A 7,086-nucleotide genomic window follows, 5' to 3' on the forward strand; every position below is an offset into this window, starting at 1 on the left:
CCGACGATCATCGGTGAGGAGTCCTCGACAGTCGTCGGAGGAGTCCCCGACGATCGCCGGTGAGGAGTAATATTATATTTCATTTTTGGTGAAAAGTTTATTAAATAATTGTAAAAGTTTATTTCAATGTAGTTGACTTCATTGCAGTTAATCCATAAACACGGGAAATGTCTAACTACGATATTGGGAGTGTGAACTTTGTGGCGACTATCGGGATGTGTACGACACGATTCACCTGCGAGACGGCAGGTTCTTCATCATCAAGCTTAACGAGACCTTCGATGTTTGTACGGTACGCAACGGTGACAAGTGTTTTTTCCGTAATTAAGCATGACTTATGTTTCTTTGTTTTAACGCGCAATTTCTGTTTTATACAATTGGACTAGTTCCTCCCCTGCCATGCAAGAAGGTATGTCTTGCAAAGGCTCGGTTTTGAAGACCAAGGGAGTATGGAGACGAGGAGAGTTAACCTCACGACTAAACATGATCACACATTTCTGGTCAAAGTAATGAATGCAGTTAATAACACAGACTTATGGTGCTCAAATTAGCAAGCTCTAGCCAAGACATATGTATTTTACGAGGATATGGAAATAACCTTCGATCTTCGACCTGAAGATCATATTGAAGGTAATATCGACATTTGGGTGGATGTCGATATGCTTCCGGTTTTGCCTCCATGTGAGTTTGTCAACCATATTTGTAAGTAATTTGCATTCTATATTTAAAAATAGTTGGTGTTCATCCATACTAAATTTGTTACTTTATAATTTACAGCTTATTTCCTTTCTTCGAGTGAAACACAGAACATAGTTGACACGACACTATACTTATGGATCACATCTAACTTGGAAAGAGAAGGATGCTCTTATCATCTTTGTTATTGGTGTCCTATTTGGTAGGGACAACTTTCCGTATAATATGGAACCTCGCATAAATTATACTTCATACATGGCACTAGTGCATAGGTTGAGGACTGATGACATTCGCGCAAATATCTTAGTAAGAGTTGTTAATTAAGTACACTACTATTGCGTAAAGATGTTCATTACATTGCTAACTAGGCTATTATTATGTTCTTCAACAGAAACTGTCAAATGATGTTGTGCCTTCATTGATGCATGGCAAAGGTCATATGACAATTAAAAGTCCTATGAGGGTTCAGTTCAATTTTCCATACTCGATTGAGCGCAAATCACAAGGACGGCTCTAAATTAAAGCATGGAGAGAAATAAAGAAGGATCGCAAGCCACAAGTTGGAGACCGTTGGATCTCTCTGCTTCATCACAGAGACATAGGTGTTATTCTGTTTTATGACATTTTACCTACGAGAGAGGACTAGGTACTATGAGAGAGAAGTTTTTCTGATTTATATTAACTTGGCATGATCGATTAGGATGATGATTATTATGATATTTTTTGTTTTACGAGATTTTAACTTGGTATGATTAAGATGATGATGAGTTGTTGTTTTTTTGAAATTAGTTGATGATGAGTTGTTAGATGAGTAAGATGATGATGTGTTATATGACATAATATTTGATTAAAGTGGATGGATGCAAGTAATCGACATATGAAACACCTAAACCCGTCCTTTCAAAAAAAAGTCTGACAGCTGCTCACGCGTGGCTGACTTTTAGTCCCGGTTGGTGTTACCAACGAGACTAAAGGTCCCCGCCCCTCAGAGCGCGCTCACAGCCACGTGGAAGGGCATTAGTTCCGGGTCGTGACCAACCGAAACTAAAGGGGGAGGGCTTTAGTCCCAAGATATTAGTCCCGGTTGGTGATCCGGGACTAAAGGACCTTATCAACCGGGACTAGTGATGATAATGCATGAGATCGAACTCACGAATGATGTAACCAGTGGCACATATACAAGCCAATTAAATTTGACTATTATAGGCTTTATGACATAAAAAAATCATAGATATTAATAGAAATAACAACTTAAAGGCCAACACCCCATTTGAGGAAAACATCCTAATGGAGATAAATTCTATTTGCGTTATAAAACCTTGTTGGACTAACACCATGTTATCAGTACTATATTGTGCACAATTTTTACATATTTAATATTCGATATACCTACTTTTAGTACTAATCCATGCTGGCCATCAACCATCCATCCATAATCTGGAAAGCAACACCTGTCACGAAAAATTGCTTTGCCTAATTTTTCATTGTGATGTTGAAAAACAGAAGTCGAGGAACCAAATAAAGGTAAAGAAATCATGTTGCCCCTTGCAAACCTTATCCCCACCAGTACGGGTTTGTTCGGTTAATCCCAGCGAGGAGGGGATTGAAGAGGATTGTAGGGGATTAAGGTGGAATTTGACTTGTAGGGGATTTAATCCCTCCCAATCCCCTACAAACCCCTTCAATTGAGAATAAACTGAACAAGGCCTACAGGGGCTCGGCATGGAGGGGGCAGCTGGGTAATACAATGCTTGACCTTTCCAGGTAAATGTTTTTGTCGTGGGTATAAGCCTGACAGTAGATGTGTAGGGTACGAATGAGATGGGCAGAGTCCTAGCTACGGTGAGGTTGTATGAGTTCAGGCCCCTCTACGGTGGAGGTAATAGCCCTACGTCTCAGTGCTCTTGGAGCTGGTTACCGAGTGTAATATGGAGTACAATGTTTTTCTAACCCTTTTACCAGTGGGGGAGGGCGGCTTATATAGAGTGCGCTGCCCTCCACAACGGTTCTGATTCAAGGGTGGAGTAGTGGCGATTGAATGCATGCGTTACAGGTAACGTATGCTATAAATGCTAGTTAATGCACCCGGAAACGCACGGCAGTTTCCCTCCAGAGAGGTTACGACGCACCGAGTGTATCCAGTCGGTAGGTCCGGTGTCCTCCGAGTCTTAGTCTCCGACTGGATGATCATGAGCCCGTTACCGACTGGATGATGGGGGCACCTCAATACAGTCGGGCATACATAAGGTCATGTCCCTTGCGTGGAGTAGTCCTTGGGTAGGACCTGTAGGACAGGCCTATGACCCTACCCTAGGACTATGACCCCATCATTAGTCCCCGAATGGATTGGGGTTGAAACGTCAAAGCAATGCTCGATGTTCAGATCCGACTGGACTAGGTTCGGCTTAGGCGTTGCTTGCCTCTATCCATTCTATCTCTCTTGGCCGATGATCCGAGTGAATGTGTTCTGCAGAACGGACTGTCGGGAACCGAGTGCCTTCGCGGCATCTTTTGACACGACCGGTCAACTGACAGCGGCGGATTTTCCGGGATCTCAAATTTCGGGTTCCGCGCGCTTAGCGGGGGCGACGTGAGCGTGCTCGAGTAGCGCCTGACTCCTCGATCCTCGCGCCTTCAACTCTTCCGCCGATATCGCCGTGGCTGGTTGGGCGGATAAGATTTCGGGCCCGCTCGCCAGCGACCCAGTCGGTGCTCTATTTAACTCCGGCCGATGAGACCTTTCGGTTACGCTCGCCGAATCCTCTGCTCTCGCTTGTTCCGTCTTCCTCGCCACCTCTTGCGCTTATACACCTTTCCCTTCCCATCCTTCTCGAAAGCTTGCCATCGCTGCCATGACCAAGGGCCAGACCAGCAAGATGGAGGCCAGGAAGAAGAAGGGCAAGGCGGCGGCTGCTCAGCGGCGGCAGCGGCCATTGCCAGCGGGATGGATCCAGGGAGACTTTCTCCCTTCCACCGTGACGGAGGGGGACCTGCTGGAGCTGGTAGAGCATGGCCAGCTCGTGCATAAATCTTGGAGGTTGCTGGCGGACGACGAGGTTGAGCCGGCGCCACGGGAGGGGGAGCGCGTCTTGCTCCTCAGCCACGTTCACCGAGGTTTTTCTCTGCCCCCCACCCTTTCTTCAAGGGTATTATGAATCATTTTGGTGCACAACTCCATCACTTCCCTCCGAATGCCATTGCCCACCTTTCTGCCTTCATTGTTCTGTGCGAATGCTTTATCGGTTGCCCCCCTCATTGGGGTTTATTCAAACACATCTTCTCCGCCCGCTCTCAAACCATCAAACGTCTCAGTCAGTCGGATGACAAGACGCACCTCCTCCAGCTCTGCGGGGGTTTAGGGTTTCAGAAGAAGAGTCGTAGTAGCTACCCTGCTCTCCAGTTGAACGAGTCGGTTAGGAACTGGCAGTCGACGTGGTTCTATTGCCAGGATGTAGCCTGTCCGAACGCGTCGACTGGGCTGCCTCCATTTAGTCTAGACCGCCCTGCTCCACCCAAGCAACTCGCCCTCTCGAAAACCGAGAGGAATGACATCCAACCTTTGGTCGGGGCACTCGCGGATGTTTTCAGGAGGGGGGTCACCGGCATTGACCTGTTGGAAGTCTTCATCGGTCGGAGGATCCAGCCTCTTCAAGCTCGCCACCATGCTATGTGGCTCTACACAGGGCCCGAGGATTCCACACGGACCGTTGCGGTGGGCATACTCAAGGAGAAGGTGACCTCGATAGTGCTCCAAATCACGGGACCTTGCGAGAACCCTAAAGGAGCTCGCCGAGTGGTTCCTTACAGCACGGACAACCCGCCACCGAATCAGGTGAGTAGCATTAGCCGAATATATCGAACTGTTTTGATTTCAGTCGTTCATTTATATCCTCGTGTGATGCTTAATGTTCCCGACTGAATCTCATGTAGGAATGGACCAACTGGTCCTCCCCTGTCTCGAACGGAGATCCGGAAGAGGAGGAGGAAGAAGGTAGTCAGGAGGGGAGCGTGGATAGCGCTGAATATGTCTCTGACAGCAAGGAGTCGGAGGAGGAGGACAGCGAGGAGGAGGAAGAAGACGAAGAGCGTGACTCTCCGCCTCCACCGCCAGAACAGCGGAGTAAGCGTCGGCATGAGCCTGTCGTCCCTTCGGCTCCCCCCGCGTTGTCGAGTGCTCTACCTACCTCTCCATCGGTCCCGAGTGCTCGAGGCACGAAGAGGTCCAGGGACGTCTCCGCTGAGCCTGCAGGCCAATCTCCCAGGGCGCCCAAACCGAGTGGGCCCAAACCTCGGAGGGCTCTGCCGCGCATGAGGGTTGCCATCCCCGTCACATCCACGTAAGTGAATCCAACTCTCGGCTTCTTATGTTATCCGAGTGAACTCCCGCTTTACAAGTCGAATGGGCTTCACTTGACAGGGTCGCCACTTCTACAACCTCTCCAGCCCGCCAAGGGGATGACCCCATGGACACAGACAACGTCGTCTCGTCCCAGCCGGGTATGTCGTAGGAGAGTCAGGTGTTTTATTCCTGTAGACTGTACTATGCTTTTCTTTTTCTGAATCATCATGCTATTCAGCTTGTCAGGGGCGATTCACCTGGACGAAGACGGGCAAGGGAGAGCCGAGGCGGCTGCGGAGCCTGTCGTGGAACCTGTCCTTGAGGCTGCTCTTCCTGCTGCTGCCCTTGCCGCCGACGCTCCGCCGACTGAAGTGCCTCCACCGACCGAACCGGTGCCGGTGGGTGACGAACTGACTGGGGCGAATCTTGGGATGCCCCAGGATCTTCCCACGATTCCCGGTTCGTCGAATGTTGAATTCAACGTTCGGTGTATCCCAGAGGAGCAGGTGGGAGCGGCCAAGGGAGCCATGATCCAAGCGTTGCTGATGACCGGGGAGGCCAAGAAGGCTTATGACTCCGTTGCGGCTTTGTACCAGCGGAGCTTGGAGCTGCGCGACGATATCCGAGTAAGTAGTCTAGTAAGTACTTACTTTTCTTTTGTAACCCACTGGGTGTTGTCGTAGTCTGTTGTTTGCAATGGGTTCACTCTGAGTGAACCCAGTGGTTGTAGTCCCCGAGACTTCTGTCGAGTGCTTGCACCGACAGTTGTCTTTATACATTTGGTCTTTATTTTTGTCGTGTCCGTAGACAAGATTTCTGAGTGCAAGTACTTACTGCAGTCGGAAGACTCTTGCGGTAATAGTTCCCTAGAGTAAACTGCACACAGGTGGAGTAGCTTTAGCCTCGGAGGCGTAGATGAAAACGTGCACCTCAATAGGGCAGGCCTGCGTGAGGTGCATACCAGTGGGCTCACTCTTAGTGAACCCACTGGGTGTAGTCCCCGAGACCACTGTCGACTGTTGCGTCGGCAGGGGTCTGAAGAACGTAGTGTGTATTGAGAAAATTGCTGATAACCCTTTGTTTCGTTTTGTAGAAAACGTGTGAGATGGGGAGCGCTTATGAAGCCTTGAGGGCTGAGAAGAACAACTATGCTGGTGAACTAGAAGCCGCAACGCTCGCCATGACTGGCATGAAGAACGCGCTGGAAGTTCGAGAGAAATCCTTGGAGGAAGCGCTGGAGGCAAACAGGGCGTTGGTGGCGGAGGTGGAGAGGCTGAAAAAACAGAGGACCGAAGCGTACGATCAAATGACTGCTTGGAACAAACGATGGACAGCTCAGGAGAAGTATGTGAACGACTGGGCTGTCCAGATGATGAGTCGTCTGGCTGGTAAGTCTGATGATTTGTCGAGTGGTTGTATCTTGTGACGAACACTCGGTTTGTAATTTCTATTTGCTCGTTTGTTGCAGATTTTTGTGGTGACGCCGAAGCTGAAGCAGCGGCCGTGGAACGATCCATGAAGGACAATGTACCACTCAGCGAGGACGCCAACCGGAATCTACTCCGTGCTTATATCCGCATAGGCAAAGTGGGTCCGTTCATCAACCGACTGAGAGAAATCTTCGGCCGCATTGAGAAGGAGCTTTGGCCGGAAGAGGAGTCGCGGGAGAAGATGGAGACTCTGTTGGGGCGACTGGGGGAGATTCCGGCCCGAGTGCAATCTTGGAAGAAATCGGCAGCGCGTTGCGGTGCTGATGTGGCGCTGTCCTTGGTCCGAGTCCATTGCAAAGAAGTGCGGGAAGATAAGCTGAAAACCTTGAAAGTTGCCAACACGAAGAAGCTTCAATTCGAAGACTTCATGGAGACATTCTTGGAGACTGCGACCCGCATTGCTGATGGAATCGACCTGGATACTTTTGTGGAACCCTCCAGTCCTGACGCGGGCCCAGCTGAGTCATGATCGAACTTTATCCTCGGTATGCCGAGTGCTTACCTGTACGATATTCTGGCCACTTCTGTTGGCAGTCATACTTTTGGATCGGTGCGGGTAAG

Source organism: Hordeum vulgare, chromosome 2H, assembly GCF_904849725.1.
Source record: "Hordeum vulgare subsp. vulgare chromosome 2H, MorexV3_pseudomolecules_assembly, whole genome shotgun sequence".
Lineage (NCBI taxonomy): Eukaryota > Viridiplantae > Streptophyta > Magnoliopsida > Poales > Poaceae > Hordeum > Hordeum vulgare.